Source organism: Lolium rigidum, chromosome 6 (assembly GCF_022539505.1).
Source record: "Lolium rigidum isolate FL_2022 chromosome 6, APGP_CSIRO_Lrig_0.1, whole genome shotgun sequence".
Taxonomy (NCBI): Eukaryota; Viridiplantae; Streptophyta; class Magnoliopsida; order Poales; family Poaceae; genus Lolium; species Lolium rigidum.
The window spans coordinates 218,920,726-218,945,848 of NC_061513.1; the positions used below are offsets into that span (position 1 = coordinate 218,920,726).

Sequence of the window (25,123 nt, forward strand, 5' to 3'; positions counted from 1 at the left end):
TCTGGGGTTCCTCAGGCCGCCGAGAGAAGAAGGGAAGCAGTCGCCGCCAAGCTCAAGATCTTCCCCTGTTTTTTTCCTGCTTCCCTTGCTGAATGTCTGCTTCACCTGTAACATCGTCAGCAACAGCCAAGTTCTTCCCTGAACCTAAATTCTTCCTGGTACTTTACCTTGCTTGCTAATGATCTGAGAACTGATGAAAGGAGCATTTTTGATTGTGTCCCCTGTTGTGATAATTCCCCTTCTTTATTCTGAATTCTTCTATGCTTGTTTCTGATGCATGTGTACTGAATTTCGTAGTGATAAAAAGTGTCTCTTTTAGAATTAAAAGAAACCCTACCAAAGATTAATTGATCTAGATGCCTGAACGTGAACAAGTTGCTACTTTGATCCCTGCGGAAGAACGATAGGAGAACTATATTTGTGACGAATCAAATTGGCGCCGTTGCCGGGGATCAAATAGTAACGGAAGCACAAGTATGTCAGACTAGATTTGTTAGATAAAGCTAGCTAATTTGATTTAGATTTGCCGTTAAACTCATTCCTGCTTCGGCTTATTATGACACTAACTTGACAACATGGTTTCCTAGTTAATTATGCTTGTAGGAAGTTGTTGAATGCAAGATTCAGAAGAAGTGGAAGAATCCCCTGAACCTTGCCTTAATAAGACTCTACAGCAGATTAGGGAGGAACAAAGACGAGCAAGAAAACAGAAGATGGGTGAACCTTTGGTTAGAGATCTGTGGATCCCCAATCATGGGAGTGATGCGGCCAATGTTATTCAGCCAACAATTGCAGCAAACAACTTTGAAATTAAACCCTCACTCATCACTATGGTCCAGCAATCAAGGTTTGGTGGTTCTACTTTGGAAGACCCTCATGAGCATATTACACAGTTCCTTGAATATTGCAACACAGTGAAGATCAATGGTGTGCCGGCAGACTCAATTAGGCTACAGTTGTTTCCTTTTGCTCTGTGTGATTCAGCAGAGGTGTGGCTAAACACACTGCCATTATCACAGAAAGATAGTTGGGAGCATTTAGTGCAGGCTTTCTTTGAGAAGTATTACCCACCTTTGAAGGCAGCTGAATACAGGGACAAAATTACCAATTTTGCACAGCTTGATGGAGAGAACCTATATGACACTTGGAATAGGTACCAGAACCTTCTGAGAATGTGCCCTCATCATGGCCTGGAAAGATGGCTTGTCCTCCAAACATTCTATAAGGGATTGACACCTCAGACTAGGGCGTTTGTTGATTCATCAGCAGGTGGAGGTATTATGAACAAAACTCTGAATGAAGCATTCACTCTTATAGAAAGCATTGCATCTCATAATGTTCAGTGGTCTTCAGAGAGGGCGGTGCCACATCAGAAACCAGGGATGTACCATTTTTCATCCACCGATGCACTTGCCGCACAAGTTGAGCTGCTCACTAGATCAATCACACAGCTGCAAGCCAATTACTCAGCTCAGAAACCAAGTGTAGCGAGCACGTCAGCAATTCAATTATGCAATGTTTGTGGTATCGCAGGTCATGATGGAGAGTGTTCCTTTTTGACAACTGAACCCGCTTTGCAGTCTGTATCTGAAGTGAATTATGCACATGGACAAGGCCCTTTTCCCAGAATTATAACTCGCAATGGAGACAACACCCAAACCTATCATATAAAACCAGTAACCCCTCGGTATCAGCATATTCTTCATCAGGTTCAAACTTCAAGTCACCACAGCAAAGCTATGTTCAGCAGAAGCAACAAAATTTGACTACATAGGCTGTACTAGAAAAGAAGGTCAGTGAGCAAGGTGAGATGTTGAACAGTATGAAGGCAGAAATGCATGACTTGAAAGAAATGCTAAGAATGATGTCTGTAAAAATGGACAATATGAGTATTGCTCAACCAAATGCACATGTGGAAGCAAGGCTACCAGCTCAAGCAGAAGCAAACCCAAGAGCACAATGTGGAGCAATAACCACAAGGTCGGGGACTGTGACTGGGTCAATATTACAAGCACCACCAACAAAGCTCTATGTCACACCACCACTAAGGAATACAGACGGCAATGCAAATAACAAGCAGACAGAGCTAGTGGAAAAGAACAAGGAGCATGTTGTTAGTACTGAGAAAGCAAAAGATCAAGCTGAGTTAACTCAAGCTAGAAGTGAGCCTGAAAAAGTCCCTACCAAATTACCATTTCCTGAAAGATTTGATAAGTCGAAGGATGAAAAGCAATTTGCTAAATTTTTGGAAAAGATGAAGGAGGTACAGGTAACAATACCAATTCTGGATGCAGTCTTGCATGTCCCTATGTACGCCAAGTATTTCAAGGAGCTCATTTCAAAGAAAAGAACAATGGAGGAACCAGAGATGGTGACACTAACAAAGGAGTGTAGTGCAATGATTCAGAACACACTGCCTGAAAAGTTAGATGACCCAGGAAGTTTCTGCATACCGTGTCAAGTGGGACAGAAGAAATTTTTAGCACTATGCGATCTAGGTTCCTCTGTTAGTGTGATTCCAACATCGGTTTGCAAAACTCTAGCATTGGGTGAACTCCATCCAACATCACTGATGCTGCAGCTTGCTGACAGGACAATAAGACATTCAACTGGCGTAATGCATGACATACTGGTATCAGTTGATAGATTTTCATACCCAGTGGACTTTGTTGTGCTTGATATGGAGGATCAATCCGAAGCTATTATCTTGGGAAGGCCATTTTCTGGCAACTGCTGGAGCACTAATTGACGTAAAAGGGGCTAAACTGACGCTGAATGTTGGAAAGGACCAAGTGGTCTTTGATATGAAGCATGCTAGCGCAATGCCTCACCGAAGGGAACAATGTTCCAGAATTGATGCCATCGACAAATGTGTTATGGAAATTCATGAGAGAAGTCCAGCGGAGTTGAAACAAAAATATAGTGCACAAGAAGAGGAAAATATAGTTGATTTCTATCTGGTGGAGAAAATTAAAGAAGGGGAGGAGTCCCCAGTCAGCGCTAGAGCAACGAAAGAGGCAGTAAGTATAGAGATGAAACCACTACCCGCTCATTTGCAATATCAGTTCATTGACGATGACAAGAAATTCCCTGTGATTGTTAGTGCAAGATTGACAGATGTTGAGCTAAAAGGTCTGTTAGCAGTCTTGAAAAGAAACAGAGAAGTGATCGGATACTCACTAGATGATATGAAAGGCATAAGTTCAGCAATTTGCTCACATAGAATCTATCTTGTAGAGAATACTGTTCCGACTCGTGAACATCAAAGAAGGTTGAACCCCCATTTGCAAGAAGTGGTTAAGAAAGAAATACTGAAACTTTTAGCAGCAAACATAATCAATCCCATATCAGACAGCAGTTGGGTCAGCCCTATACACATGGTTCCCAAGAAGGGACGGATAACAGTGGTAGAAAATGACTCAGGAGAACTGATACCCACCCGACCATCGAGTGGATGGAGGATGTGTACCGACTTCAAGAAACTGAATAAAGCCACAAGGAAAGATCATTTCCCATTACCTTTCATTGATCAGATGCTAGAAAGACTTGCAGGGCACGAGTATTTCTATTATCTGGATGGCTACTCAGGGTTTCTTCAGATCCCAATCCATTTGAAGATCAAGATAAGACTACTTTCACATGTCCATATGGCACATTCGCCTACAAAAGATTGCCTTTTGGGCTTTGCAACGCCCCAGGGACATTCCAGAGGTGTATGATGTCACTATTCTCTGACCTGAATGAAAAGATAATGGAAATCTTTATGGACGATTTCACGGTCTATGGGAAGAGTTATGAAGAATGTCTGAAAAACCTGGAGACAGTGTTGAAGAGGTGCAAGGAAAATAACTTAGTGCGCAATTGGGAGAAATGTCATTTCATGGTTGAAGAGGGGATTGTGTTGGGGCATTTAGTATCCGCAAGGGGAATAGAGGTTGACAAATCTAAAGTGGAGGTGATTGCAAACCGCCTCCTCCCTTGAGCATCAAAGGAGTTAGGAGTTTTTTGGGCCATGCTGGATTTTATCGGAGGTTCATCCAAGATTTCTCAAAGATAGCAAAGCCATTGACAAACTTGTTGAATCAAGATGTAGCATTCAACTTCGATGGGGATTGTCTTGAAGCATTTTCCAAATTGAAAGAGGCACTCATCTCCGCACCAGTAGTTCAACCACCCAATTGGGAAATTCCATTCGAAGTTATGTGTGATGCGAGCGATTATGCAGTGGGTGCAGTATTAGGTCAAAGGAAAGACAAGAACTTGCATGTTATATATTATACCAGCAAGACTTTGAATGAAGCTCAAAAGAATTACACCACCATAGAAAAGGAGTTACTAGCAGTGGTCCATGCTTTTGAAAAGTTCAGACCATACCTAGTGGGGTCAAAGTGTGTTGTTTACACTGATCATGCTGCAATCAAACATTTGCTAAGTAAGAAAGAGGCCAAGCCAAGGTTGATTAGATGGATTTTGCTACTTCAAGAATTTGATGTTGAGATCAAAGATAAGAAAGGTGCCGAAAACACAGTGGCAGATCATTTGTCAAGAATAGGTCCAGAGGAAGACAACTCGGAGTCCATTGCTGATGTATTGCCAGGAGATCAGTTGATGCAAATCACACACATTAGGAAGGAACTGCCATGGTACGCTGATTTGGTAAATTACTTGGTGTGCAAGGTCACACCACCAGAGATGAGTTCCCAGCATAAGAAGAAGCTCTTGCATGACAGTAGGCAGTACTTCTAGGATGAACCTTACCTATACAAGGAGTGTAGAGATGGTGAAATAAGGAGATGCATACCCGAGGAGGAAATACCAAATGTGATAAAGCACTGTCATTCAGGAATATATGGAGGGCATGCTGGTACTATGAAGACCCAGGCAAAAATCTTACAAGCTGGATTCTACTGGCCTAACATGTTCAAAGATGTACATCATTTCATCAAAGCATGTGATGCTTGCCAGAGGACAGGGAAAATAACCAGAAGAAATGAAATGCCACAGCAAGGAATACTTGAAGTAGAATTGTTCGATGTATGGGGAGTTGACTTCATTGGGCCACTGCCATCCTCCAATGGGTTCAAGCATATCCTTGTAGCTGTGGACTACGTATCAAAGTGGGTAGAAGCAGTACCAGCTGTAAATGCAGATTCAAAAGCAGTTTGCAAGTTATTCAGGCAAGTCATATTTCCAAGATTTGGAGTTCCAAGAATTGTCATCAGTGATGGCGGAAAGCATTTCAACAGCAACCAGTTCGATGGGTTACTTGCAAAATATGGTGTTCATAGTCACAGAGTGACATCACCATACCACCCTCAAGCAAATGGTCAGGTTGAGCTATCTAACAGAGAAATCAAGCACATATTGGAAAGAGTTGTGTCAAAGACACGAGCTGACTGGTCAACAAAACTGAATGATGCACTATGGGCATATAGAACAACTTATAAAACACCCATAGGGATGTCACCATTCAGACTCGTTTATGGAAAAGCTTGCCACTTACCAGTCGAACTAGAACATAGAGCCTTTTGGGCAATCAAGAAACTTAACTTGGATCAAGGAATAGCAGGAGGAAACCGAAAATTGCAGCTATGTGAAATGGAGGAGTTGAGGCTAGATTCATATGAGAGCTCGAGAATCTACAAGGAAAAGACCAAGATATGGCATGACAGGCACATCTTAAGGAAATCATTTGAGCCTGGACAACTAGTCTTAGTCTATGACTCAAGATTTCACCTTTTTCCTGGGAAATTCAAGTCAAGGTGGTTCGGTCCATGTATTGTACAAAGAGTTTGGTCAAATCGAGCAGTTGAAATCAAGAGCCCTTCCGGAGGGGTATTCACTGTTAATGGACAGAGGCTCAAACACTATCATGCTGGAGATCCTATTGCCCACACAGAGGAGGAAGAAGAAGAGGAGCATGGCATTGGTCCAGATGCCTCAGCACCAACTATTCCAGTTACAACATAAGCGTAGAGGTGGTCAAGCTAGTGACCTAAAACAAGCGCTCCTCGGGAGGCAACCTGAGATTAATAAAACTTATTTTTGTTTATTTATTATCTAGGAGTGTTTTATGTTTTTCCTTTGTTTTCAGATTTAACACACAATGATGAAAGATAGTAGAGGGACAAGTATGTGGATTGTAAAAGCCAGCGTACGAAACCACTGCAACTATAAGCCCGGTGAGATGTGTCTTATTCAAAAAATTACCTTACTTCATTTTATAAGTGTGGGTGAGACCCAGTTTGCTGAATGTTCTCTACTTGAGTCCAGTTTTTTTTTCTTTTTCAATGATAACTGTTAAACCCTGCCATAATCTTGTTGCAATTTTTTTCTTTTTCAATGATAACTGTTAAACCCTGCCATAATCTTGTTGCAAGAACTAAAATATCCTTGAGATGAAGGTGATCCATGTTCATAACAAGCCTTTAAAATAACTTTTGTTCCTTGTTTCACAATTACTTTCTACTTGCATATGAGTTAAGCCTCTGCCTAAACAGCCTATTTAATTTTAATTATCCCTGTCTGAGAAAGAACCTTGTATTATTAGCCCGTTGTTCAGCCAAGTAAATCACTACATTGCATTAGCATACAAGATCCAGGGATCTGTGTACTGTGACGCATCAGTGTAGTCGATTTGCTGATTTCAAAGTTTTAAAAATGAGGAAAGGTTGACCAAATTGAGCGAAGTAAATCACTACATTGCATTAGCATACATGATCCTGGGATCTATGTACTGTGACGCATCAGTGTAGTCGATTTGCTGATTTCAAAGTTTTAAAAATGAGGAAAGGTTGACCAAAAAGGTCACAAGTTAAACGAATATGGAAATATGCATAAATGCTAAAGTCTATCAAGCCTAGGCGAGCATCATGGTCTCGGGATCGGTGTTGCTTGACTATGGGGAGATGACAAAGTTTGTCAAACTAAAATTCATTCAAACCTAGACAGGTTTCATGATCTCGGGATCGGTGACTCTTGACTATGGGGAGATGAAAATATCAAAATATATCGAAAGCTATGACACAAATTTACAAACGTGGGACATGGATTTTCATTCAAATCAAGGCTCAATTTCGAACTACTAATATAAATTCTCTCCTCAATAGATTAATTCCCATTAAATATTCTTGTTCTGCCTAGAGTTAATTTCATCTGCAGTAGACAGTGAACTGCTGAAACATTGAACAAGTTATTGAATGTTCATCAACTTGAGTGTGACCCCGTTTAGTGTTGTTGTTGAAGCTACTTTACTTGAGGACAAGCAAAGATTCAAGTGTGGGGGATTTGATCATAACCATTTATCTATTCATATATGCATGACTATTTTACTAAATTCATCATTTATGTCATTACTATAGTGCATTTGAAATACTAGTTACATCATTTTGTGCACTTTTACAGGATGGGTGTGTCAAGGCGCCAATTCTTCAATTAAGAAAGAAGGTAAGGTTCTTTTTATTATTTTGTGCCATCTTATCTGGAAGGCATCTGGAGGGCATCGGTGGAGCATCTCACCTGCCCCGCGAGCCTCGTCTTGGAGAAAAAAGGCGATAAGAAGAGAGGAGACGGGGAGACCAGGCAGCGACGACGAGAGGGGGGGACGAGAGAGACCACCAGAAACCAAGGGAAAAGAAAAGAGGAGGCGATGAGGGAGATCTGGGGTTCCTCAGGCCGCCGAGAGAAGAAGGGAAGCAGTCGCCGCCAAGCTCAAGATCTTCCCCTGTTTTTTTCCTGCTTCCCTTGCTGAACGTCTGCTTCACCTGTAACATCGTCAGCAACAGCCAAGTTCTTCCCTGAACCTAAATTCTTCCTGGTACTTTACCTTGCTTGCTAATGATCTGAGACTGATGAAAGGAGCGTTTTTTATTGTGTACCCTGTTGTGATAATTCCCCTTCTTTATTCTGAATTCTTCTATGCTTGTTTCTGATGCATGTGTACTGAATTTCGTAGTGATAAAAAGTGTCTCTTTTAGAATTAAAAGAAACCCTACCAAAGATTAATTGATCTAGATGCCTGAACGTGAACAAGTTGCTACTTTGATCCCTGCGGAAGAACGATAAGAGAACTATATTTGTGATGAATCAATTTGCTTCCTCAAATCACCAACAACTTTATCAGGAGTGTGACCTCTCCTTTTCAATGTGTTGGCAACTCGTTGCTTGCGACGGGCTTCGATATCCTCAGAAGAGCTTCGAGGAATCACTTGGTCTTTTTGACTATTTTGATCCCCATCTTGACTATCAATTTGAGCTTGCTCAATTTCTTGAGTTTGCTCTCCATCATGAGGTTAATCTTGGACATCACTTGGGGTTGCACCATCATCATTGGGTTGTTCTTGTTCAACACTTGGTGCTTCTCCATCAATCTCATTAGGTTGATCTTGTCCTTGATCTTGCTCACAAGAGGGAGGGTCTTGAGCTTGTTCTTCGGTTGGTGTAACATTGTCCATATGATCTGGAGCTTGTTGAGTTTGTGAGGATGAGGGCTCCACTTGAGTATAGCATAGTCCTTCCCGAGGCGCCACACCGTGTCCCTCAATGGGGAGGTGAAATCCCGTCCCCATTCTTACTATGGCGTCTTGAGGTATTTCATCATTTGCACAAAGATCAACTTGCCCCACTTAGGACCCATCATTTTTCTTCGAATTTCACACTACAAGATTCAATGACAATCACCGAGGCTCTGTCAAAGACTCTATAAGTGTGAGATTTGGCACCGTTACCAATAAATATACCCTCCAAAGCTTTAGGTTCAAATTTAGACAAACGAACTCCTTTGATTTTATAGAAACACTTACAACCGAACACCTAGAAGTAGGAGATGTTAGGCTGCCGCCTCACCACCGCTGCATCCTCGCCTGCCACCGCTGTACAATAAAGAGCGCACCCTCCTTCCTCTCCCCACGTTCCCCATTCCAATCTCGCTGATTCCAATCTTACCGCACCTCCTTCCTCTCGCCGCACCTCCTTCCTCGGCACCAATGTCGTCCTCCCGCAAGAACATCCTCGCGGAAAACGGTTTCGGCCGCGGCATCCTCACGGTGGCGGAGGCGTGGGGGATGTACCGCACGCGGTACCCTATCCCGCTGGACATGCGCCTGCCAAGCAGCGGAGGCTGGAGGATGCCCGTCAACGGGGGCGGCGTCCCGCAACCACCCCTGGGAACCAAACGCTGGAGGGATGCGATCAGGACCCAGCGAGCTCGCCTCACCGCCGAGGAGCGCGCCGATTCCACCTCGGCACCCACCAGCAACGACGACTGGTGGTCGGACTTCTTCCAGGCATAGTACGACACCGACATGAACAGCACCGACGACCTCGTCGGCTGGAGGAATACGTGGAACAAGGAGGGGCGCGTCCGTTTCTGGGGCATTCCCGGGCACACCCTCCCAAACATCGTCAACGGCATCCACAGGGGCGCCGCATGGTTAGAGATGCAAGTTTCCCCGCCACCATCTCCTTCGGTCAGAGCGTGCTGGCAACCGAGCAGGATGTACTTGTCCTCGAAATCTTCTTCTTCGCGGCCGGCGCGATCGCCGCCTTCCTCGCACCGCCCCACACCGTACAGCATGCCGAAGCGCGAGGTGAAGGAAGAGCCGGAGTACGCGACGCCACCCGCGACTCGGAGGCGCGGTGGTAGCAGCGTCAATATCCGCAAACCAACGCGGCAGCAACATAGGCGCGTCGGCGGCGCCCTCCTCGTTCTGAAGCCGGAGGTGAAGGAGGAGCAGGACGACGAGGAAGTCACGTGGATGGCGGAGTACGAGCAGCTGAAAGGATCGTATGACACCTAGAGGGGGTGAATAGGTGTTATCTCAAATTTTAAATCTTTTTCATTGTAGGCTTGACACGAAGGTAAGTTCTCTAGATATACAACTATGTGAATTTACCTATATGACAAGATACAAACAACAATACACAGTACAAGATACAAGTAGTAAGGTGAGGTAAGAGGATAGAGGTAACCGAGGTGGAGCACACAGAGACACGAGGATATGATTCCCGTAGTTCCTTCATTGTAAAGGGAAGTACGTCTACGTTTGGAGGGGTGTGGTGCCATGAAGGTCAACCAACGCCATGAAGGCTCACCCTATTCTCCGGTGAGCAACACCACAAAGTCCTAGCTCAAACACCACTAAGCGGTTGCCTTGAGGTCGCAACCGGCACCTTTACACGAAGCTTGGGGCACACATCCACAACCAAATTGGAGGCTCCCAAATGCCTCCCACGGAGCTTTACACAAATAACTCGCTCCGGGATGACCTCACAAAGATCCACAAAGTCACACTAAGGAAACACGAAGAAATTGAGCGGTGGTCACGAATCGTTTTGGTAGGATTGTAGATCTAGGGCTTCTCTGCCAGAGATTCGTGACCACGAAGGAACACGGGTATCACCGAACCCGAGAGGTTCGAACACAGGGGACTCAGGATCACGTTGACGCCTTCTCGACGGAGGTACTGCAGAGAGGAACACGGCAGTTACCCAGATTCAGGGCCCTTGGAGAGGTAAAACCCCTACATCCTGCTTTGGTGGAACTGTTATGAGTCTCAATGGAGAAGATGAGCGTACAAGAGTGCTAGGGTTTTATATCGCTAAGGATCGATACCCTCTACGCTAGCAAGGATTCCTTATATAAGGGGAAGGGCTTCCACATCTCCAAACTGAGGGCGGGATAAACCCCTGCCCTTTACAGGATAGACCTAGTCCATGGTCGATTAAAGTGTCAGTCCATGGCAGGTGCTGAGGGAGGCGGTGACGCCTTCTCTGGCGGCTTGTTCTATCCATCCCCTCGTTACACCAAAGTGGCAAAGACAGGGACTTGGTGGCTTGGTGCTCGACGAGCCGGTCGTTGCACCAAAGAGGTAAAGGCGGACCATCTCCTCGGGATGGAGCATTGAGCTCAGCCTCGGCGTCATCCACGTCTGGCCGGTTTGTCCTGTAGCTCCACAAGCACGTTATCCTCGTCCTTGCGAGCGGGGCCCGTGAAGATGGCATCCGATGCTCCCTTGGTTGATCGTATCGTCTCCCAAGGGACTCTTTGACGTGGCGAGGTTGGTGGCTCGGGAACCTCCGTGAGGGAGTTCCTCCCCGAGTATGTCTTCCACTCCAGCTGGGTACCTCCATGAGGATTTTACTCCTCGTGGAGCCTCACTCGGGAGTAGCCTCCATGAGTGACTGCTTCCGAGTAGCCACTATGGGCCCAGCAACCGTAGGTCCATGGCACCCTAGTTGCCAGGGAGACCACATTCTCCTTCACTCCTCAAAGAATCACGGTGTTTGGGTGGAGGAGCAAGGAGATCTAGATGAATTTATGAGGCGTAATAATGGTGGAGATAAGGTGTAGGTTGTCACCGTCCCAAGGTAGAAGAAGGGGCCAATTTATAGATGGTTGACCAAATATGGCCGTTGGAGGGGGGAACCTCAGTCCCATCCAGCCGGACTGGCCTAGTCCGGTCGGACCACTCCGGCCGCCCGGACTGGTCCGGCCAGTGGCCAGACCCGGGCCGGCAACAAACCAGTGTGCCATCTGCGCGTCGCCAGACTGTGCCCCGGTCCACTCCGGCTGGGCCGGACCTTCCGGCTGGCGACCGGACCACTCTAGCCAGTACAAACCTGGCCCAAAAAGATCAGCAAAACATCCTCTAAATCATGGAAGAACCGGTGACTCTAACTAGATGAATATGTGGTGGATTCTTGGATGTGTATAAGCTCAGCAACCACCGCAACAACCTCTCAGTATCCCCTCTAAACAAACCGAAAAGCCTAGCTCAAACCGAAACTAAATCGCAAGGCCACTCTTCCTCTTTGCTTCTAGAAACCGGGGGAACCACCACTCCGTTTGCTCGAACTCTAGAAATTTAAGCACAACTAGAGCAAACGGTTAGTATCCAGTCAACAAACATCAAAACCATTAGGAGAAGAAATGTCCTTTTAGCGGCGGCAGCGCCTCATCGCCAGCAGCGATGACCCTGAGGACTACCCAGGATTGCATGCGGCGTTCATGGCGTCGTTGAACGATAAGGACGCCTGGAGGGGCAACCTCGACGCGATGATCATCACGTCCATCCGCGACGCTAGGATGCCGCTCGTCGACCTCACCAACGACGGCAAAGCTGGGCCCAATGGCGGTGAAGGACGAGCTCGACGAGCGCGGCAAGCAGGACGCCGCCGTCGACGACATGTACAACTTCCACCATTATTACTAGATTAGGTTTTAGATTTAAATTTCATCGAATTTCGCTTGAATCTATGTAATATATAGCAAGTTTAAATGAATTCAACTGTTTTCAATTAAATTTTAAAAACCTCAAATTATGTTTGGGGAACGTGGATGGGGAGGGACGTCCCCAAACACGGCACGAAGAAAACGCGTCCCCCAAACGCTAAATCAAGCGCTGTTTGGAGACGTTTTGGGAGACGCGGCTGGAGATGCTCTAACTAGCACCCGAGTGCTCCTTAGTCTCGTGTCCATAGTTAATTTGGAGAGCTCATCAAAGATGAAAGATGAAATGGCAGTTTGAAATCAGATTGTACTCTCTAGAAACAACACTGTTATGTTTATTTTATAGTTATAAATAAACAAATTAGGCCTACAGATCAACCATATTGGAATTCAGTACTCCCTTCAATTCATAACAGGTGGCGTGGGTGTAGTGGAAATTTAAATCCACGACACTAATTATTGATCGAAGGAAGTACTATTATTTTTTAAAGAGTAGAGTTTAAAATTTGGGCCGTGCTAGCCGTTGGCCGACCGATCCCGGGCGCGTGGATCGGTCGCTAGACCGCCGTCCATTTCACATATTCGACGCTGGAGAATCAATCCGTCAGGGACGTCGCTTTCATCCTGACATGATTACGTCATGTAGCTGTTCATACTAGTAAAAGTCATGTAGCTGTTCATACTAGTAAAAGGAAAACCCTTATAATCATTCGGCCGATTATGTGAAAAAGATCGATCGTCTGTGTGTGGCTTGCCCGTTCCCGTGCGTCGGTCGCGCACCCGCGCGTCCCTGCTGTTTTTTCATCTATCTTCATTGGGCCCCACCTGCATGGTGTTAGCGACCATTCCTAGTACCGACATGGGCTGGACCGTGGGCTCCTCCTAATGGGCTTGGGCTTCCCTGAATCGACGCGATGCAGCAACTACATATATGAAGGGAAGGACTACGAACAAGGCGGCTGGGATTAGGACGGCTTCGGCCTCCTCGCTTCTGTCTCATTCCTCCTCTCTCCTATGTTCTTCTTCCTGTGATGGCCATAAATCTCTGAATCCATGCTCCGTCGAGGAGTCGACGGACGAGGCGGCAAGGCGCCGCACCAGCTCGTTCGGCGAGGCGGACAGGCGTCGCATCGAGCGCGAGGAGGACAGGGTGAGGCGCGACCATGTGTGGGCGAAGAAGATGGCAAGGCGCCATGCTGCTTTTCCGCTGCCATCGACCGCAGCACCAGGACCAACTCCATCCACGACCAAGGTCGCCATCATCCCTGAGCCCTACTGCTTCGACCCCGAGCCTGTGACCGCGATCTCGTCGTCTCTCTCGCACGCCTCCGCCCTCTTTGCGTGTGTGGTGCGTGATGGCAACTTCGACCTCACGTCTCCCATCACCTGTTCGACGCAATGCCCAGGCGGCGACGTCACTGTGTCGGTGTTCCTTGGCCCAGCTGCAACATCTGCTTTGTTCAAGGCCACCATCAGTGTCGTCCCCGAGCACAATTACTTTGACCCTGAGCCAACAGCCGCGGACTCTAGGACAACCTTGACTTCTCCCGTAGCCGCCTCCAGCCTCACTGGGTTGGCAGTGTGCGGTGGTGGCCTCGACCACACGGCTCCCACCACATGTTCGACCTCATGTCCAGGCGGCGACCCAAGTGCTCCGGTGGCTTCCATGATGACGTCCATGGTGCTTGGTGAGGCGGCAGTGACCACAGCTTGTACGACACGTGGCAGCTGCGTCGACCCTGTGGCACAACCAGTGGCCATGCCAACAACTGTCCATGTTGTTGCGGCAGACTGTGCGCAGACTAGGACTGCTTCTAGCGACGTTGTCGCGCTCGGTTCTGGAGTGTTGAGTCCAGCAACTACCAAGCCGGCGTTATCAATGGCGCTCGAGTCCGACCTAATCATGGTGCCCCCAATGGTCATATATGCGCAACTTACTTGTTCGAGCATGGAACAGACAGTCGAGTTCATTGTTGCAAGGGATGTGGTGGGTGATCACAGCTTCGTCGGTGATGACCGTATCGCCAACAAGCACATTGTTCTTATATGCTGCTCAAGCTACTGGAAGTTACATTGCAAGGGAGCAAGGAACCGTATGTGAAACCTCTGCTGCCTCAATCCACCCTGGCCATTGCTACCTGGGACACATATCTGAATCACCTTCTTGCAAAATATAGTGGTATGTGCTCTAATCTTAGTAGTGCCACAGAAAATTCCTTCTTGCCATGGGACCCGGGAGATAAAACAAGGGCATCAAGAGATTCAGTCCTTAGTCGATATATTGCTTGGAGTGCATGTGTTAAGCAATTGAATGCAGATCTCTTAGACAGTAACGACCACCATCAACAGTTGGGTTATGAAAATACTCAAAGATATTTCCAGTTGCTTGTTCAATTGTCTTGTTCAAGTAAGAATGAAATAGACACGTGTTTCTTTCCAGACATCTGCATGCAATTGCTCCGGTACCTGTTCGACAATGTTGGCCTTTCTCTGGTTTCAAGCGCTACTCAGCAGAACATCATGACCATGTACAATATGACAGCAGTGGCATCACGATTATTGCTTCTTCTGATCGTGTGTAATGAAGTAGTGCTCTGGCAATTTCTTCAGACTGCTACAGGTCAGAGGATTCAATTGCTTCCATGGGATCCAGGCCAACCGTTTTATGGAATGGATACCGATTTGACCACTGCCACTGGAGTTGTCTATTTGCTAGGATACTCAATCAATGCGTTGTTTAGCTGTAGCTTTGAGGTTGAGACAGTTCAAACATGGATGGTGAAAGTTGTAGAGTCGCAACCTTGGTCTTCCTATGAAAATTCTGTATTGGTTACAGTGTACTATCAACCTCCACCTGCTAAACCTCCTGACTGTAGCAACAACATTCCTGCTAACAAAAGAATAAAGATACAGTGGAGCAATCACATTAACGATTATTTCTGCAGTTACATTTGGTTGGATCACTCGACAAACATATTTGAATTCAAGTTCAGAGGACAAAAAGGGCAGTACTCTGGTTTTATCATACTAATGTCAGAAAGTGCCTTTCATTATGGTCCTGACTTTTTCAAATGGGAAATTGCATGGTTTCTAGTGGTATCTCCTTACGATCATTTATATCTGGGTGCAGATGGCAATATCACAAGGATGATAGGATTGTTTGCGTGTTGGGAGGACTTGATTTCCAATTATTCATTCTCATTTTTCTTCTACGGTAGAGCTTTCAAACCAACACAAGATGCTTGTGGAATTCAACTAGCTGAAGCTATTTCCTCAGCCTTAGTTAGCTACTACCTCACTGGTGATGGCATTCTACTGGATCCTGGATATATGAAATGGAAGGTTCCGTGGGTACATCGACTACGTGTGAGTTGGTTTCAGTATTTGCTCACTGGAAAGAGTATCTTACAGCGGTATGACTCTGAGCACTTTCAGTGGGAAATTGCATGGTCAACTCACTCAGCGTGTCCTCATGGTTACAGACTATTCCTATGGGAGATTGCATGGCCAATGGTTCTGGAGCACTGTGATGTTGACAACAAGCAACTAATTCCTGCAGCACCATTGAGGCCCTTCGCACTAGCTAAAGATACACCTGGAATAAAGGTTGAAGCTCCAACCTTCTGTTGTGGCCACTACCTTGACCACCCTTATTGCTTCGACCAAGTTCATGCTGACCAAGATTTCTGGACACACCTAATACTTGTTATGATTACTCAATGGCTTTACAAAGGATTGAACCTATGGTCCTATCCAATGCCAAGTGTGTGTCAAGTCAGGCTGAAGGGCATAGTTTTGGTTCCTAGAGTGGAGAGAACTGTATCCGAAAAATGTTATGGAATAGTAATGCTTGGGATGGTAATTGGTGAAGAAACTCCCATTTTGCAGTATTCTGGAGGTTTGCATGAGAAGGAAGTATGCTGGTCAGTACATCATCACAGCAGGAATTCTAGACTCAAAACTCTTCAAATACTCGAGTTCGGGGGGCTGCCTTGGTTGTACTCTCGCAACAAGGAATTCTTTTCTGAATCATTTCCATGCTACATTGCTTGGTTGCATGTGAGATATTCTTTTACTGGTTCAGACTTCGATGGAAATGCAACTCTGAGCGTGTATCATTCATACCAACACAAGGATGCATGGCTACGTCTACTCTTTTGGAAACTTCCATGTACTTGCAAGATCTCTTCCGTGTGGTTGCTCAGAGATTTGCAGTATTCAGTGGTGTTCTCAGATTTTACAATGGCAAATTGCTTGGTCATTATATCCTAGTCCGCTCCAGACTTAGGTTTCGTGCTGCTCTCCTGGCAAGGTTGCTCTCTATAACTATGAACAATTGCAACGGCACATTCAACAACCAGAGATTGGGTCAGTCTATACTGAATACAAGAAGGTGGTGCCTATTGCTTGGCATTTCAGAGGTTATTTCATTCTTTTCTCTGGATATGATGCTGCGAACGATTATGGCAAGGCTTCTTCGAGCATTCAGTGGGACCCTGGTGGTGCTGCGTGGTGGCGGCTTGAGCGCAAGCCGGCTTTTAAGGAGGGGGGAATGTTAGCGACCATTCCTAGTACCGCCATGGGCTGGACCGTGGGCTGCTCCTACTATGTTTGGGCTTCTCTGAATCGACGCACTGCAACAACTACATATATGAATGGAAGGACTACGAACAAGGCGGCTGGGATTAGGACGGCTTCGGCCTCCTCGCTTCTGTCTCCTTCCTCCTCTCTCCTATGTTCTTCTTCCTGTGATGGCTAGAAATCTCTGAATCCATGCTCCGTAATCCGAATGGATGAGAAATACATCTCTGCACTAGTGTGCTGTTAACACATGGTTGCTTTTCTGCTTTTCTTCATCCTTTTCACTGCGCACGTGTTGTCAGCTCGTCGTCAAGTCCATGTCCTGAGCTGTGGTGGACCCTACCTAGCTGCCTCTGTTTCTTGATTTCTCACACGCATGGACACATTGTTAATGTACACCTACTTTTGACCTACAACGTGTGAGGGTGAGCCTATGGTGTATGTAGCTACATTAGTATTATTTTTTACTCACACATAACTTCTAGTGTTTTTACCACATGTAGCCATGTGGTAAATAGAAATTTAAATTAATTGGAATTCTGGCATGTATTCCACGGCGAGCTTGGGAAGCGGTAGGAACTAGGGTGGAGTTGCCTTTTTGAGCGCAAACGGGGTTGCGGCGAGCCGAAGTTGCGGTCAACAACAACATATCGACATAACCGGGGCCGTCATTCCCAATGGTGCGACATTAGGTACTCACGGTTTTTTAGAAAACCTATAGTGATGTTTTCAAATTGTAACAATTTGATAAAAGTTTTGTTGTAAAATCAAACGACATATGTTGTGAGGTTTTCTAAACGATCTATTAGAAACATGTGTGTTTCTTAATATGTTGTAAACACATGATTTTTTGTTGTAATCATTTGTGACTTTTGTAGTAATTGTTTTTGTCATGGATACATTTTTTAATGTAGCATACGGTTGTTAATTTTGTAAAAATTACAGATGAGTTTTGGGTGGAGCCCCCATGTGGTGCTGCGCGCTGTAATTTTTGCTTGGCTAGCTAGATTCACTGCTAGCTAATGCATGCATGCCTCGCCGAAGTGCTAGTTGCTGCTTGTTACACTAGAAACTCCATTGCTAGAATTTATCAGGTAGTGGCTAAAAAACAAATTCGTGCTCTAAATTGATTTACAGCAAAACTCGCAATCAATTCTAACAAAAATAAGGGATTACAACAAAAATTATGTGTTCGTTTCAAATTATGAAAATGGTTAAGCAAAAACTATTTTGCTACCGGTTGGTTTACAACAAAAATAGACATTAATTACAACAAAAAATGATAATATATTACAACAAAAATACATATGTTCGTGGCTATGAAAATTTGGTTAATCAATAACAAATTTGCTACATATTTAGTTACAACAAAAATCACTAGCCATTTAACAAAAAAAATATGATTACAACAATAATCACAAACTTGTGTCAAACGTCATGTAAATATTACAACATTTTTTAGATGCTTGCACTACAAAATGCATACCTAATTTTTACAAAATTAACAACCGTATATGAAGGGAAGGACTACAAAACTCATCTGTAATTTTTACAACATTAACAACCGTATGCTACATTAAAAAATGTGTCCATGACAAATACAATTACTACAAAAGTCACAAATGATTACAACAACAAAACATGTGTTTACAACATATTGAGAAACACACATGTTTCTAATAGATCGTTTAGAAAACCTCACAACATATGTCGTTTGATTTTACAACAAAACTTTTATCAATTTGTTACAATTTGAAAACATCACTAGTTCTAAAAAACCGTGAGTACCTATCCTCGTACCATTGGCAATGACGGCCCCGGTTATGTCGATATGTTGTTGTTGACCGCAACTTCGGCTCGCCGCAACCCCCGTTTGCGCTCAAAAAGGCAACTCCTCCCAAGTTCCTACCGCTTCCCAAGCTCGCCGTGGAATACATGCCAGAATTCCAATTAATTTAAATTTCTATTTACCACATGGCTACATGTGGTAAAAACACTAGAAGTTATGTGTGAGTAAAAAATAATACTAATGTAGCTACATACACCAGGCTCACCCTCACACGTTGTAGGTCAAAAGTAGGTGTACATTAACAATGTGCCCATGCGTGTGAGAAAGCAAGAAACAGAGGCAGCTAGGTAGGGTCCACCACAGCTTAGGATATGGACTTGACGACGAGCTGACAACCCGTGCGCAGTGAAAAGGATGAAGAAAAGCAGAAAAGCAATCATGTGTTAACAGCACACTAGTGCAGAGATGTATTTCTCATCCATTCGAATTACGGAGCATGGATTCAGATATTTCTAGCCATCACATGAAGAAGAACATAGGAGAGAGGAGGAAGGAGACAGAAGCGAGGAGGCCGGAGCCATCCTAATCCCAGCCGCCTTGTTCGTAGTCCTTCCCTTCATATATGTAGTTGCTGCAGCGCGTCAATTCAGAGAAGCCCAAGCCCAGTAGGAGCAGCCCACGGTCCAGCCCATGGCGGTACTAGGAATGGTCGCTAACACCATGCAGGTGGGGCCCAATGAAGATGGTGAAAAAACCGCAGGGACGCGCGGGTGCGCGACTTACACACGGGAAAGGGCGAGCCACACACACAGACGACCGATCTTTTTCACATAATCGGCCGACTGATTATAAGCATTTTTCTTAAAATTTACCACTAGCATCCTCGAGGCTGAACTCAACATCACACTACGGTAAAAAATGGCATTGTCGTGCGGCGCGTCTTTGCCATGCGCTTGCGCACGGCAAAGAAGTCTTTGTCGTGCTATCGCACGAAACTGCACGACAAAGAATGACCGCATGGCAAAGAATGAAGAAAAACGCACGGCAAAGACCTCTGAACGGCAAAGACCCCTCAGGGCGCACGGTAAATAAAATGTCAACGGCAAAGCCGTGTCAAGGCGCACGGCAAAGCCGCCGAACACGGCAAAGCACAAAAGGCATCGCCGTGCACGCCTTTACCTTGTGTTTTTAACAAACGCACGACAAAACAAATCTTTGCCTAGTGTTTTTAACAAACGCACGGCAAAGAAGCCTTTGCCTAGTGTAAGCGCACGGCAAAGATGTAAAAACTGGATTTTTTTTTCTCGGCTCAAAAGGCGTGGCGTGGTATAGTTATCAACAAACGAACATTTAGCCTAGTGGCAAGGTTGCACGCTTTCCCTATTCTGCGTCCTAGATTCGAATCTCATACCGACCAGTTTGGAGCCTATTTTTAGATAAAACATGTTTGACACACGGCAAAGAAGCGACCCCTTTGCCGTGCAACGTTGGCGAGTCGCACGACAAAAGCCTTTGCCGTTGTGTCAGGACATCAAAGACTGTGGGCATGGGAGCATCTCCACTTGGGGTCCCCAAAGGCCACCCCCAGGCGACGTCGATGTCCCTCCTGTTGAACCGCGAGAGGCCACAGATGACCGGCATGTGGCCGTCCTCCCCAAGGGGCGTGTTCCCCACCTCGATGGCGATAGAGGTTGTCAGGCGAGGAGGCTGGGAAGCCTGCCTTGATGATGTCGATGGCGAGCTGGCGCGTGACGACGAGCTTCTGGGTGTTGGTCATGGTGGCCCCCGGGGATTGCTCCCCGTCGCGGAGCGTGGTGTCGAAGATGCGCGCGTAGTTGGGATCGTCCATGCGACTTATTCCGGCAGCCGCGGAGCCACCAAGCCCTCCTCAAGTACAATCGGCCGGAGGGAGCTGGTGCTGTCGGGCCAGCATCCGTGTTCATGGACGACGACGATAGGTTGCGATCGCGAGAGTAGATTTGCTGAAATTTTTGGACCGATCACTCGGTCAGGTACGTACGAGTAGGATGCGGGCTTGCTGAAATTATAGGACTGAATGAAGAATCGAATCCGACTCTGTGTCCTCCTCTCTGAGTGGGACAGGAGCCAGCTGGCCCTACAACCGTTGTTACATACACCCGCGTGAGACCATCTCCAACGGGGCGACCCAAGCCTCTTTCGCGCGTCTGAATGGGTTCAGGGCCTCTTTCAGCTTCTAGCTGCTTTCCACAAAAATAAGTAGGCTAAACGAAACAAATGAGTGGGCTTTGCTGCTGGCTTTTGCCAAAGCCGATGCTCCTCCCGTAGACACGAAAAAGCTCATGTGGAGGTGATTCCCGAGCTTTTCCTCTTTACTCCGAACAGGTATCCAGCTTTACCCTTTTCGGTTGATCAATTTACTGGAAAACTGCCACCGGAGGCCGACTCGCACATGTCCATTTGTTCTGCCACGGTCCGCTCGCCCCGTGAGGTGAGCTGTCCTCCGCCAGCCTTTCTTCCTAGTCTAGTTTATGGTCGCTGGATCATTGTGTTCTGTTCCCGATGCTTGTGAACGTTCTAGCTGCTAGAGCTAATTAACCTTTTACGCACATACTGCCGTGAAGCTCTGTGCCGCTATTTCTCAACACGTGATGCTCTGTGCTTGCTCGTATAATCGCATGGACATGTATTTTGGATAAAACGAAATCCGTGATGGATATGTTTTTTCGATAGAACTATATTTGTGATGGATATGTATTTGATGAAATATTCCTGGTCCATATTCTTGGGTATTGATGGTATTATCTAGCGATCCATGTTTCTATTGAATTTTACTGATACATTATTTATTATATTTAAATCAGTGAAAATATAAGCTCTCAGAGTATTTTAGATAATTTCCCAGTTTACATCCACAGCTAGCCAAACAGCCAAAGAGCAAAACTTGAAACAGTAGCTTTCCCTGCACAACAGCTTTTCCTGCACAGCTGCACAGCCAGCTACAGCTAGTCGCAGCCAGCCCAAACAAAGAGGCTCTGAATCGGATAAAAACTTGACCTAGCGCGCGGACACATCCGTAAAACGGATGGCCGTGGCGTATCCAAAGTCGGTCTAAATCTGGGCCTCGTTTGCGTGGCCGCGAACACCGCGGGCTGGCCTCTCGCATCCTCTATTGTCCTCCCTAGGCCCGCTTCTCTGCCTTTCAAAACACATCCCTCTCGCACACATCTTCCCCCCGCTCCGCCGCCACCCTAGGACCGGCAATTTGTGACCGTTGCGGAAGCCGTCCACCGACGTCTAGACGCCGACAAGCGGTGCGGCAGCCTAGGATGCGGCCCCGCGCTTTCGCATGTGCTTTCGCTGCCGCATTGCAGCGCCGGAGGGCGCCGCCGCCGACGTTGTTGTCCTCTCATCGTCGCGAGACCTCCCGCCGTCATCAGCTTCACCGTTGCCGCCAGAGGTGAGCTCTCGTGCACCGTGCTTCCAGGCCGCAAGTCGGGGACGGCCATTGCCTGCAGGTCCCTACGGAGGCATTGGATTGCCCCCGCCCGCGAGGTGTTCGATGAAATGGGCTCTGTAGATCATGGTGGACAGTGACGACGAGTTCTTCTTCAAGAACTTCATCGACACGTCCTCAGACGACGAGTCCGAGGATGACTTTCTCACGGAGGCTGCGTTGATCATCTACGAGCACAATGTCGCGCAGATCCCCGTGTACCGGGGGTCCTTGCCCGGGCATCGCCCGCCTTGGACCGCAAAAGAGAACGCGGCCACGACATGCTCTTCCACAACTACTTCTACCGCAAGGCATTGTTCACGCCGGCCTTGTTTCGCCGTCGTTTTCGGATGTCCAGACTCCAGACCACTTGTGTCATCATACACAACATGATTGTTGAGCTAGAGCTGGATGATTGGGAAGGCTAGGGAGATTTGATTGCTCCTTAAGGTGGTCCGGCATCATTCCAGGATATCCTCCATGTGCACCACGAAATTCGGGATCAAGCAGTTCACAACCAGCTCTAGACTGATTTGGTTGAGCACATGTGGGCGCATGTTGGCAACAATGCTGCAAACAACAACAACGAAGAAAATCCCGAAGAAAACAATGTGTATGCCACTTGTATCATTTTACATTTTTATTTGAATAAGTACTTTGTCATTGAATAGGTAGACAATAATCTTGAGCATTTAAACTTATTTATATATTTTTATGATTTTATATGCCTTTATATTGAATTTAAAGGTGAATGCCTACTTCTATGGCTGCGACCCATATCTGACCGCGTTAGACATAGCGTGCGACCCAAACGTACACGCGGACACAAGGCGCTATCCATGTGTCCGCGCGGCCACTCAAACGGTCCAAAACGAAAAGCCCAACACGTCCACTTGGATCCTGTTGGAGATGCCTTGAGCAGGACGTGCGACCGACGGGTCGATGGATCGATCATTTCCTTCCTTCTTGGCGAGAGGGCCAAACATTGGCTGAAGCCGCTGAACTAGCCTTCTTCCACAAAGCACAGGAGCTAGGAAGCCACTACTGCATCTCTCCCGCTGCAGAAAAGGCACCAATTTTACCACCGAAGCAAACATGCCGAAAACAGAGGACCGCTTCTCCAAGGCGGTGCCTCTAAGACAAAGCAGCGCTACCACCACCTGGTCCAACGACTACGTTTTTCACCCGAAGCATGGACAAGGGGAGGTGAGGTGGAACCACATCATCTCCCACAAGAGGGGAAAGGCATCCATGGGCGTAGCCTATATACTGGAACCGACATCATTGGTCTGGGCTTTCGCTCGGCTACATCAGCCATCACCCCGAGTCGAGGAACTATCTCTAGCCCCCATTGTGAAGGTGAGGGACACCATGCCCCCCCCCCCCCCCCCGTCGAACCTTACCGGGAACTCCCAATGACGCTTGCGTTGCCGCCCTCACAGCCAAGGTACACGACCAACACCGCCGCCATGTGGCGGGGAGCCGCCGCTCAGGCCTCCAAACTCCCCCAAACCAACAAGCCAAAGTAGCACATGTGCACACACTCCGGGAAAGGGCACCGAACACCTCACCTGCCGTTGTAGCTCGACGAAAATGCATGACTTGACTTGGCAATCATGCGTGTGCAAGGCTGGAAGACAACCACAAAGAGTTCACAACGCTAGAAGACAACCACAAGGAGTCCGCGGTGAAGAGCAAAATGACCCACAGCAACAGGGTTCGACTTGAAGCTTGGAGTCATCTTCACCTTGGAGAAGATGGAGGTCGAGGAAGGCCAAAGATGCAGTCCAGGGCCAAGTCCAGCTCCGCCATCCGGCCTACCGAGCACCAGCCATATCCGGCCTACCGAGCACCAGCCATCGAAACGAGGACAACACTCAGAGCTTACCACATCGCCACTGTCCTCAAGGTCGCAGGCTTGTCAGCCAATAGTCTCAGGCAGCGGCAAGAGGGGAGGCCGTGGGGTTTTGCACCACCTGAGTCGCCCCAAGAGAGGACCAACAAAGGGGCGTCCGTTTTGTTTTCCCAACACGTCACTTGCACCTGCTTAGATAATGCCAGGCCAGGCAGATCTCTGTTTCGAGCGGGAATTATTGCACTAGTTGCGCCCGATCCTATTTGTTGTGACACTTACTTCGTAGTCAAACTAAAATTTAGGCACAATAGCTGTGTCGCAGGCATCTTCCTCATCCCAAATATGTCAAAATGTGACCCAAAAGAGAAGACGTACGTAATAGTATCATGTACTATTTACAGATCATTTGTTATTTTTGTGTAGGCCACATTTTGACATATTTTTGGATGAAACTTCACAGGCACAAGACACAACACAATGTATGTCTAGAATTTTAGTTTACATTTTTTGGAAACTTGGAAGTGTCATAACAAAAATGGGGTGCGGGCGCAACTAGTTGCGGAATATCCCCTCTCGTTTCGAGCTCTACTCTGCTACCTAGATAACATTTTCACCTTTCCTAGCATGACAGAGAATTGCTATGGCATGATCAAGAGAAGACTGAGATAGGGAACAACATGAGACTTGCGCGACAGCCCAGGCCACCAGGTCAACTTCCTGTGCAATACCAACAACAGTGTTAAACAACCAGATAAGGCCACAGATAACAGAGCAAATCCAACAAGCCAGGTGAAACTGCATCTGCTCTACCCTGCTCCAGAGAAAACTATACTTCTCCGTGTCTAGGCAGAGAATTATACAGACCAGAAAACAAGCATATTTACAAATAGCAACCCCTACCACAAAGTTTCAAAATTCAGCAGAAGGATAATAATCTAGGCAAAACCACAAACTGCTGAGGAAATCAAACAAGCCAACACAATTGATGACATCTAGACAAGCCAGGTGAAAACTTGCTTGTGCTGGCTAACCCCATGTCAGTGCCACTAGCTCTACTTCGCTACCAACAAAAACATTTCAAACCATACTCTTTACAGGTTCAGGACCAGATGACATCCAGCAGATAAGACCACACAACAGAGCAGCAAATTAAAAGAACCAAACAGGCAGATGAAAAGCACCATACAGGCAGAT

At 46.5% G+C, this 25,123-nt stretch overlaps 1 non-coding gene across 1 annotated transcript; it reads right to left on the bottom strand.

Moving 5' to 3' along the window:
• Positions 1-1,085: 1,085 nt before the first annotated feature.
• On the bottom strand, positions 1,086-1,192 carry LOC124668732. The gene has a single exon (XR_006991825.1). It is a non-coding gene; the product is annotated as a small nucleolar RNA R71 (small nucleolar RNA).
• Between the last annotated feature and the right edge of the window lie 23,931 nt (positions 1,193-25,123).